The following is an 11,767-nucleotide window of genomic DNA, read 5'->3' as shown; positions in this document are numbered from 1 at the left end:
GCTGCCCGAGAAACCATCCGTGTTGCTTCTAAAGTAATAGCCGTTATGTCGAATTGCCCACCCTTGCTGGGGAGAGATGCCCTAGCCCTGCTGGACGTTAGGGTGACAAATTTATTCTAAGGGCCACTGTCGCATACCCGCCATTGCCCATCAAGCTAACTTGGAAATCAGTCGATCCGGTGTGGATCGAGCAGTGGTCCTTGTCCAAGCCTCGAATGACTGCTCTCCTTGAGCTAGTTGGCCGTGAGCTGCACAAGAATCATATAGAACCCTCCACAAGCCCATGGAACACTCCAATCTTCGTACTACCTAAACGGTCTGGTGAAGGCTTTCGTCTCTTACACGACCTGCGGGAAGTGAACAAGAGAATCCAGCCTATGGGCCCTGTGCAAACTTTGCTGCCCATGAACTCAATGATACTGAGAGGACAACCCTGCGCAGTGCTCGACATCAAAGACTGTTTCTTTTCTATTCCCCTGCACGAGGACGACAAGGAGCGGTTCACCTTTTCCATCGTCTTGCCAAACAGTCAGTGGCCCAACCTACGCTTCCAGTGGAGAATGTTACCCCAAGGAATGATCAACTCCCCTACCATCTGCCAGATCACAGTAGACCGAGCGCTAGCACCAGTCCAGCAGAGCAATCCAACTGTGACCATCATGCAGTACATGGATGACATCCTGATTACCGCACCATCAACAAGACAAGTAGACCAGCTGGTATCAACCATCTCCGAGACCTTAAAGATAAATGGTTTCGAGATAGCGAGTGCAAAAATAAAAAAGGGACTGTGCGTGACCTTCCTAGGAGTGGGAATCACAAGCTCCTACATAACTCCCCCCCAGATGAAAATCCACCAAGACATCAAGACGCTCCACGACGTGCAGCAGCTCGTAGGGTCCTTACAGTGGCTCCGCAACATCGTCCTGATTCCTCACCAGGTCATGGACCCTCTAAACGACCTCTTGAGAGGAAAGAACCCATGGGAACAGAAAACCCTGACACCAGAAGCAATAAGCTCGCTTGACTTTATTGAACACCAGATGTCAGTGAGCACACTCACCAGATGGGATTCAAGTGCACCGATCGATCTGTATGTTCACTTTACAAAAAAGGGGGGAGTGGGAGCCTTAGCCCAAGGACCCCCCGACAAAGCCCAACCGATACAATGGGTGGTCTTGGGGAAACCATCATGTGCCTTTTCCCCGGGAGTCGAGTGCCTCAGCAGCCTCATCATGAAAGGCAGGAAACTCGCCCTAAGACATCTGGGCATTGAACCTACCAAGATATACTTGCCCTTCCGCAAACAGCTCTCCGTGCAGTCAACAACAATATCCGAATACCTTGCCATGACTCTTGCAGGCTTCGGAGGAGAGATTCGCTACGCGGCAAAACCCCCTTGGACTCGGCTGCTCAAGGTCGTCGACATCGATCTCCCACCAAAGATAATCGACTGACCGCAGGCAGGACCAACCATCTTCACGGACGCATCATCGCTGACCTCCACCGCAGCAGCAGTATGGCAGTCAGGAGAACAGTGGCAATGTGTCAAGACAACCGACCCCACACTTTCAGTCCAACAGCTTGAAGCAACAACCGTAGTGCTAGCGTGTGGACTGTTCCCAGAAGAACACCTTAACATCGTGACTGACTCCATATTTGTTGCCAAACTCTGCCTAGCTATGTCCGGACCAGGTGTGTCAGTGTCCACAGTGGTAACGATGCTGGAAGAAGCGCTCTATTCATGGAAAGGCACCATATCAGTCATCCACGTCAACAGCCATGACCCGATCAAAGGATTCTACCAGATTGGCAACGACAAGGCTGATATCGCCGCAAAAGGCGTATGGACGCTGAAAGAAGCTTGTCAGCTGCATGAATCCCTTCACATCAGAGCTAAAGCACTTGCTAAAAAGTGCGGAATTTCTACCGCGGAGGCAAAGCACGTCGTCACCACGTGCCCTCACTGTCAGAAATCACCGCTGTGGTCAAGTGGCGTCAACCCCAGAGGCCTCAAAGCCTCAGAAATATGGCAGACAGACTTTACACAATGCCAGTTGTTAAAACCCCGAGCATGGCTTGCAGTTACCGTAGATACATACAGTGGTATGATCGTGGTCACACAGCATCCCAAGACCGATTCCAAAGCGACCATCCAACATTGGCTGACAGCCATGGCATGGCTTGGAGTTCCAAAACAAATCAAAACAGACAACGGCACAAACTTCATCTCAAAGACAGTCCAAGCATTCGTCTCGAAATGGAACATCGCCTTGGTACACAGCATCCCATACAACAGCACTGGACAAGCCATCGTTGAAAGAGCAAATCAGACTCTGAAAACTAAACTGGAAGTACTAGCAAAGACAGAAGGTTTCACCAATACCATTCCCCCGAGTGATCAGGCGTGCATACTAGCAACCGCGCTGCTAGCATTAAATCAATTCCCTAGGGGGGATGAAACAGACAGTTCTGCCCAGAGACACTGAGCCACTCGAGCACTAGAGAAAGGCCCACGGGTTGTGATCAAAAATGAACTAGGGGAGTGGGAACAAGGTTGGAGGCTAGTGCTCACGGGGCGGGGGTATGTGGCCGTTAAAAAAGATGGGGACATTAAATGGCGTCCACTTAAATCTATCAAACCAGACCTTCAGAGTAAAACTAACGAGAGTTGTGAGATTCTATTTGCAGGACCAGATCATCAGATGCCCCCGCAACCCACGCACCCCATTACCCGAAGAGAGGGAGAAACCATCAAGCAGCCCGGCACCACCCAAGATGCCAGTGAACCCAAAGGGAAAAGAAGCTCAACTGGGATGGTTCGAGTCATGGTTCAACTGGTCCCCATGGCTCACCACCCTAATTTCTACCCTAATAGACCCACTCACTATAATCTTACTAACACTAATCTTCGGGCCTTGCCTTGCATATTAAACAAATTGGCGCTATTCGTTAAAAAGCACTTAGAAGCGGTTAACATTATGTTTGTCGAACGCCGACAATTACTTTGAGGCGTTCCTGTTACTAACACACTTACAATTTTATATACTGATTTTACTAACCCATGAAATTTTGTAACATCTACATTTTATAATTTTATACAATTTTTACTAATCATGAGGGAGGGGGGAAATGTGGAGAGTTAGGGATTTGCGTGCAGAAGAAATCGGGCTGTACGGTCAGTCAGGACACCCCCCTGCAGTCAGACCTTTGCTCCGTACCTGGCCGCACCTAGTCGGACGTTAGCAGAAGGAAATGACACTGACTGCCCAAGCTATAAAAACCCTTGTGACCCCTCAATAAACGCCATTTGCTGTCCACCACGTTGGTGTCAGTAGCATATGGACCGAGTGGCCCTGGGCTTGGGCCACCGTGCCGCTCCCTGAACCAGGTCGCCACGCCTTGAGAAGGCAACAACCAAGTCAAAAAGAATTGCTGTATCCATGTTTCTTCCATGGGTAGCAGCAACCAAGGTTCTGGGTGAATTGGGCCACCTAGAGTGTTGGGTAGTCAAACAGGCAAATTTGACATCCACTGCCATCAGCTCCCTCCTAGAAGACGAGCAAATTACCAGGCAGGCCACACTCCAAAATCGTGCTGCCATAGATTTTCTCCTGCTGCTGCATGGACATGAGCGCCAGGAATTTGAAGGACTTTGCTGCATGGACCTGACCTCGAAAGCTCCTAACATCCATGCTGCCCTCCGAAACGTGAACAGCTTGATCAGACAAGTGAAACAAGAATCTGAAGATTGTTTCAACGAACTGTTCAAAGGCTAGGGATTCACTGGGTGCTGAACTTCGATAGTTCAAACTATTTTGCTATTCTTTGTTATTCTTTTCCTTGTAATAATGACATTTGGAATCCTTCATTACTTACTTCTCAAGGCTATTAGTGGTCTCATTCCTTCTATCTCAGTGGTAAATCACATAGAGATGAAAACCCTGAAACAATCTAATTCTCCTACTAACTCCAAGTGTTGGGAAAGATCATAATTTGAATCCAGAATAACCTAATATCCTTATTTCATATTTTAAACAAAAAAATGGTGAGATGTTGTAACCATGTACCCAGATGCTTTAAGAATGGTATGTCCCTGTAACCCCTGTAACCCCTGTAAAACCTATGGACTGACCCTCTGCTAGCCGATTGGCAAGAAGCCAAGTTTCTCCTCCCCTTTTCCTGACCCTAGAAAAGACCCCAGACTTTGAGGAACTTCCTCTTTGTCCCCTGGAAACCATAAAGAAATAAACCGAGGGAAACCCTGGGAGAAAGAGCCTCTATATATCTTATCCTGTTGTACATGATATCATCTCAGGTTTGCTCTGCAAAGTTATAAGAGTACAGGACTAGCCTCGGGTGATTTATCATGATGCCTTTTAGGACTACCTAAAAACAGAAGTCAGACAAAATTAAGAGAATAAAAAGCAGTTATATTTATTGAATGGTCTTCAGGTACATATAGGGCAGGCAAATCCGCCCCCCCCCCCAGGGTCTACATGCAAAATATGACTATGGGTCATGGGTTTTCATACTTTTATAAGTTTGGTCCATTTGCATATTGGGGATTAATCTTCCAATTACAACTTCAGATAATGAAGTAATTTACCCCAAGTTTGATTCTCTCCAACTCACTTTTGTTTACATTTCTCGGAGCCTGAAACAGTAAGGTGTCCTTGGTTCCCAGTCCTAGAAAGGAATTTTTTTGTCTGACCAAAATGGGAAAGGAGTAGCTAACACTCTATATGGAGTTTAGAGTTATACACTAAAGAATTGCAGGATTACAAATATATGGAAAACATTAAAGCTAAAATCCAGTGAGATTTTCAGTGGTCCTTCCCTGCAAAGTCTTCACACACCTCCCCCTTGTCCGTCACTCATCTGTCTCCTGGACAGTCTCGGGAACCCAATGAATTGCCCGGTGCCGACCAGCGCTGAAGGGATCTGATCACCAAAACAGAGTGAGAGGTGCCTTCAGCTCTGCTTACTGCCCGCCACCCCCAGATGGTGGAAATGTCCTGGACAAGAGCCCCCAAATTTGTCAGGAAAATTAATCCACAAACACCAGAGGTTTGTGTCCAAAAAGGAGACAGCTTTATTCATGAATAAAGGGAGAGGTCTTGAAGCAATTTCCCCATGGGGTCTCTCAAGTTGTTGGAGGATGCAGCCTCCTTTTTATCCTAATTTCCTGGTTGCATTTTCCCCTCTTTTTCCCCATTGACTGAGGCATTTGACAGATTCAGACTTCCCAAATCACAAAATACAGACCCTCTTCTGAGGCATCACTTCTAATATGTACTCCCCTCTTTTCTTCTTCCTTGTATCTCTTCTTATTTTTTTTTAAGTCCAGGGATCTAGCACAGCCTTGAGTGAGTAACAGTCTGTGTCAATGTACTAGTCTGAAAACAAACCAGTCGGACATTCCAAGTCAGAACTACAATTTAATAAGAGAATTAAAGGCAGAAAACACTCGCCTAAACTGACAGTCAGGATACAAACTGACACCCTGTTGGTCAGGGTGGTGGTAGCAGTCAAATTAAATGGTAGTTGCAGTCCTGTTGAAGTGATAGATGTGATTCTGTTGAAGGAGTGATCCTGTAGAAGGGTCTGGTCTTCCTCTGAAGGTCCAGGGGTGGTTATGTAGCTCTTGTCCTCTGGAAATACAGTAGGTAAGGTTGACTGTGGTATTCCAAACCTCAGATTATATCCAGGTTGGAATGCTTGGTTCCTCCCCCTGGGCAGAGAATCTCACAATGGGATGATGCAATTTTATGTTATGCAGTGAGGCTTGATGGCCCATTAGCAGAAGATAGCCCCGGAGGGGGTTATCAGAGATGAATCATGGAAGAGATAAAGAACACTGCCCTACTTGTTTTTAACAGTTCAGGAAGATGGTAATCGAATACATACTTTTGATTATATCTTACGTTGTAACCTAAGACAGTCAATTAGTGCAATTCCTCTGGATTTTATGGTTCCTCCCATTGCTTCTTTCACCTGTCAGTATCTGGTTTTATTTACCAGTAGGTCCACAGTTTGTAAAGACACCTCCTTCTCATTTCTTTCACAGCCATGCTGTGTCAAGGAGGGATCTGACCCTGCAACTGCCGGGAAGTTTCTTCCAGCATTCTGGCATTATTGACTCCTTTTTTTGGACAAAAAATAGTTCTTCCAGGTTTTTGTTTTGTCCCTCTCCCACTGTGGCCGGTGGTGTCTCTGTTGAACCTGAGCTGACCACCTGTGTATGTTTTAGAGTCTTTGTGTCCCAGCCTGAGCACCGGAGAAAGAGTCAGGAGACGTCTTCTGTTGTTTCCAGAGGTGGTTTATTTTATCTAATCAAAAGTTCTTTCCCTGACTAGCTGCAGTCCTTCCAGCTAGTCAGTCCCCAGGCACACTGCCTGACCCTGGGATGGCACTATCTTTTTATACTAAAAACTACGTAAACATTATTTACAATTATCTTCCAATACCTATCACTTATATTATACAGTCTAGTTCTACTCTAAACCAATCCACAAATGCCAACATCACGCAAAAGATGGATGCTAGTAAGAAGGAGGAAGAATGACAGAACAAGCCCAGATTCCTCCATCTTGACCCCAGACCCTTATTATAAACAATCTTAAAAACCTACTTTTTCACCTTAAAATAATCTAACTTACACTCTACTTATTTTTATGACTTGTAATTCTTCATGTAAGGGTGGTCATTTTTCCCAGGGAGAGAAATCCAAGACACAAGGGTTTTGGGCACTGTGCCAAGGCTCCTGAGCCCCCTGCCTAGGTCTCGAGCTGTCCAGGGCACTCAGAGGGATGTCTTGGGTTCCCAAATCTCCCCCCACTGTTTGCACTAAAAACACCTCTTTTGCAACCCTGTTCATGGCCCGCCGTATGCATTGGATGATGCACGGCAGAATAAACAGAAGAATTACAAGTCCTACTAATACATAAAACCCTTTCTTTAAAACACAAAATCATCTGAGTGATCCCCAGACCGAACCTTTAGCTCATAAATGTCACCGAACCTTGAGCTCATAAATGTCACAATTTCTCCCATGCAAGAATCCCTTGCAATGCAATAACACTCAAGTCCCTAAAGAAAACCCTCAGTCTTTGAACTCCTTATGTGTTGATCGAGAAGGAGTTCACGATCTTTGCTTCTGGTTCTGTCTGTGTGCTCTCCTCTTTGCTTCCAGGGTTTATGTCTGCTGATATGGCTTCATGTGTCTCGCTGGCACCCACTTCGGTTCTCGATCTGTGGAGACACAAGCAAAACCTTTCCCCCAAGTGATTAATTTGAAAGGTCCTTTGAGCTGTCTCATCTCTAGATTTCTAATCAAAACTAAAGAATTCTCCCTTAACTTTACCCTGTGGGAGAGTGGGGAACACCAAAGGTATGTCTCACACTCCACTTTTTCAGGAATTTGTCAAGCATCTTTTTCCAGAAGAGGTAGAGGTCTTCCATCCACATCTGTTTGAGAGTAGCACTCACTCACAAGATGGTTTCCCCTCCTGCATCTTGGACAAACATCTGGTGTCCTTCCCGTCTCTGTGAGTTCAGGACAGTTCCTCTTGAAATGTCCAAAACTCCCACATTTATAACATTGTCCTCCAGGGGAGTTGTTCTGTTTTTGAAAATTTGCAAGAACCTTCTCGAGGTTTTCACTTTGCACCTGGAGCATCTTTTCCATTTGTTCTTCCATGATGGAGGCAACATACTGTGGAGTCCCCACTTTGCTGCATGCTTCAACCATCTCCGCCAGAGAAGGTTGACCAGGAATTGCACTGATGATTCATTTGCACTCCTGGTTGGCATTGGTAAATGCAAGGCTTTTTAATAGATGTGGTTTTGCTGCCTCATCCGTCACCTGCCTGTCCACAGTCTGTGTGAGTCTGTCTGTGAATGAGGAAAAGGACTCTGAAGCGCTGTGCCTGATGTCTGTGTAAATGGTGTCCTGCATACCTGCTGGTGCAATTTGCAGAATTGCCTTTTGTGCAGCTTCTTTAATATCATTCAGCACCTCACGTGGAAGTCTGGCTTGCTGGGCTGGATTGTCCTCTGGAGGATCACCTGTTAATTGGGCTAAGGTGAGAACTGCATTGAGTCCACCTTGATACTTGGTCCTCAATTCCCCAAGCGCTCGCCTTCATCAGCTGTCCCAGATGAGTGCCTGCGTGTCTGTAAGGATCAGTGACACAAGAGACCTGAGATCATATGGAGTTAAATCATATATGTTAAAAGTACCTTTAAAAGGTGTTTGAAATATGAAGATCCCAGTCAATTGTCTCTGACTGACTTGATTAAGTCTTTAACTATCTCATGGTCTAATTGTTGCCATCTCGGGTTCTGGTCCTGAGCATCATAGCTAATTGGCAATAATATATCTCCTGTACCAATCATAGGGTATCTCCTATCTTTTGCTAGATTCATCCTAATATTTGGCCAATCTATCAATGTCTGTGCTGGAGGTATCTGTGTTTCCATGGGCACTGACCTGTAAAGAGGAGTCATCTGCTGTACCTGTGTCCACACTGCGGTTTCATCTATCTTGGAACTCATTGGCATAATGGGTACCGACACTCTTTTTTGAGTTGCTCCTGGTCCTGGCTGGGGAGCAGGGATCTGTGACTCTTGAGTAATCTGAAAAGTCTGTGAGAGATCATTCCAAAGCTCCGGGCAGGACTCAAGTATGGTTCCCATGCACTGTAAGAAAGCCTTAACAACGCCTTTTGGTATAGTGACTGATTGTCCTTCACTGGATAAACTAACATCATCTGAAACCGCCCATGCTGGAACACCCTCTGAAGTTGTGATGTATACCGTATTGTCTCTTTGCTCAGCAGGGGATTCCTATGATTTTTTTCTTAGAAGAGGATTCTTTATAAGAAATTGGGAAAAAAATCTTGTAATGTTAGGGTTCAGCCACTAGATGGTGCTGCCGCCCGCCCCTCTGGGGTCGACGTTGTTTTTTGCGTTGTTTTTGGTGTCTTTTTACTATCAATCCTTTCTCACGGTTCTGCAAAACCCTTTAAAATATCAGTTAAGTCTTGTAACTTTTGTGGGAGGCTTCCAGCCCTTGCTCTCGTGGGTGACTGTTCGCGCACCTGTGTTAGCTCTGTCTCAATTCACATCAGCCCAGGGGCGTGACCGCTTCTGCTTCGACCACGCCTCCACCCTGCCCGGTCGGACGCAGTCACGTTCCCAAAAAAGCCTTCACTGTCACTAATTTCATCGCCTTCCGAGCCTGATGTTCCTGTCTCACTCCGTTCTGAGCTGTCTCTTTGTTGTTTTGTGTTTGCACTCGCGCCTAATTTGCGTCGCCTGACCCTGTGAGGTTCGACTCCGGGACCCCCCAACCCCGCTGTCAGCACTTCCGGGTTTCCCATCTCCTGCACATGCCCGCTGTGCCTCGCCGCCACCGTGCATGCGCCCGCTGCTGCTGCGTATGCGCATAACACCGCCATGCCCGGCATCGCCACCGCACTCCCCTGGGGGTACTCCTGTTGGGGCCGCTCCCGCTGCCGTGTCAGGCGTGCCTGGCATGGGAAACATCAGCGCCACTCCCAACTGTGAGACATGCGCTACCATCAAGCAAGCCAAGCGGGTAAAGCCTCTCTGGTATGGTGAGCGTTGGTCTAAATATAAGTACGAGGAGGCCTGGCAGATTGACTACATCACTGCCTCAAACCTGCCAAGGCAAGCGCTACATGCTGACCATGGTGGAGGCCACCACCGGATGGTTGGAAACCTACACTGTGCCTCACGCCACCGCCCGGAACACCATCCTGGGCCTTGAGAAGCAGGTCCTTTGGAGACATGGTATCCCTGAGAGAATTGAGTCAGACAACGGGACTCAATTCAAGAACGGCCTTATCAACACCTGGGCCAAAGAACATGGCATTGAATGGATATATCATATCCCTTACCATCCACCACCTGTCGGGAAAGTTGAACGGTGCAACGGTCTACTTAAGACCACGCTGAAAACACTTGGCAGGGGAACCTTCAAGAATTGGGAAACAAACTTAGCAAAAGCCACCTGGATGGTCAACACCCGAGGGTCCATAAATCGAGCTGGTCCTGCCCAGTCTGAACCCTTGCACACAGTGGATGGAGATTAAGTCCCTGAAGTACGCATGAAAGGTATTTTAGGAAAGACTGTTTGGATTAGTCCCACCTCAGGCAAGGACAAACCCACCCGTGGGATTGTCTTTGCTAAAGGACCTGGTTACACTTGGTGGGTAATGTAGAAAGATGGAGAAACCCATTGTGTACCACAGGGAAACCTAATCTTAAGTGAGAACTGTGTGTAAGGTGTAATTATGCAGATGGTAATAGAATAAGGGGTGAATAATGTCTTGGGTTACAATATAGGATGTGATAAAAGGTATATATTCTATCACCATCTGTTGAGGGTGGGGGCAGTGATCCCTAACTCCGTGGGAGATATTCTGCTAATGGGGCATCCATTGAAACCAGGCGGGGCATTGTTCTTTATCTTTTCACAACCCATCCTTCCTCCAGAGAGTAATTTTCTGCTAATGGCCATTGAGTCCCACTGTGTGACTGATAAAATTCCTTCATTCCATTGAAAGTTGCTCCAGCCAGGGGGAAGAGACCATTTCTTACCAAGATATAAACAGAGGTTTTAGGACACTAAGGTAGCCCTTTCTCCACTGGACTCCAGAGGGAAACCGGATTTCTCCACCTCACTACTGGACCTCCAGAAGGAAACTGCACCTTCTGCAGGACCACTGCTTTGACTGAATCACATCTGTCACTACAAGAGGACTACAACCACCATTTAATTGGACTGCTACCAACACCCTGCCTGACGGGGTGTCAGGTTGTACGCTGACTTTGTCAGGGTTTGGGGTTTGTTTCTTTTTAGTACTGTATTTCTATTTTAATTTCCCTAGTAAAGAACTGTTATTCCTAATTCCCATATCTTTGCCTGAGAACCGTTTGATTTCAAAATTATAATAATTTGGAGGGACGGGGTTTATATTCTCCATTTCAAAGAGAGGCTCCTGCCTTTCTTAGCAGACACCTGTCCTCCAAACTAGGACAAACTGCCAGGAACCAACCTGCCTCAGATTCAGCTCAGAGGCTTGATTGATACCGGGGCAGATGTGAGTGATTTCTCTCCCTGCCTGGCCTCCCACATGGCCAATGGTCTCACTTGGCCAGGCCATTGCAGGAGTGATGGGGACAGCAGAGATGGCTACTGTCCGGCCCTACATCACTGCAGTCTTGATCAACCTCTGGGGGCAAGATGTTTTGGCTGCCTGGGGGGTGCGCATTCAGTCAAATTAATAATTGCGGTCACTGAAGTGAAGGGCAGGAGTTATCCTATGATACCTTTGCGGTGGTTGACTAATGACCTTGTCTGGCAAAATCAGTGGCCTTTACTCAAATCCAAATTAATCGCCCTTCGTCAATTAGTGCAAGAACAATTGCAACAGGGACACATTGAGCCTTCTAGTAGTCCCTGGAATACCCCTGTCTTTGTTATACAGAAGTAGTCAGGGAAACGGAGGTTGTTACAGGATCTGCGAAAAGTTAATGCGGTCATGCAGGGCATGGGAGCGTTGCAGGCCTTCCCGTGGCCGGGCTATGCCTGCCACCGCTCTGTGTCGCCTCCCCGGGGCCGGGCTATGCCTGCCACCTCTCCATGCAGCCTCTCCGGGGCCGGGCTATGCCTGCCACCGCTCCGTGCAGCTTCCCCGAGGCTGGGCCATTCCTGCCGCCGCTTCGTGACGCCTCC

This window comes from Catharus ustulatus, chromosome W (assembly GCF_009819885.2).
Source record: "Catharus ustulatus isolate bCatUst1 chromosome W, bCatUst1.pri.v2, whole genome shotgun sequence".
Lineage (NCBI taxonomy): Eukaryota > Metazoa > Chordata > Aves > Passeriformes > Turdidae > Catharus > Catharus ustulatus.
This window is presented reverse-complemented; position numbering follows the sequence as displayed.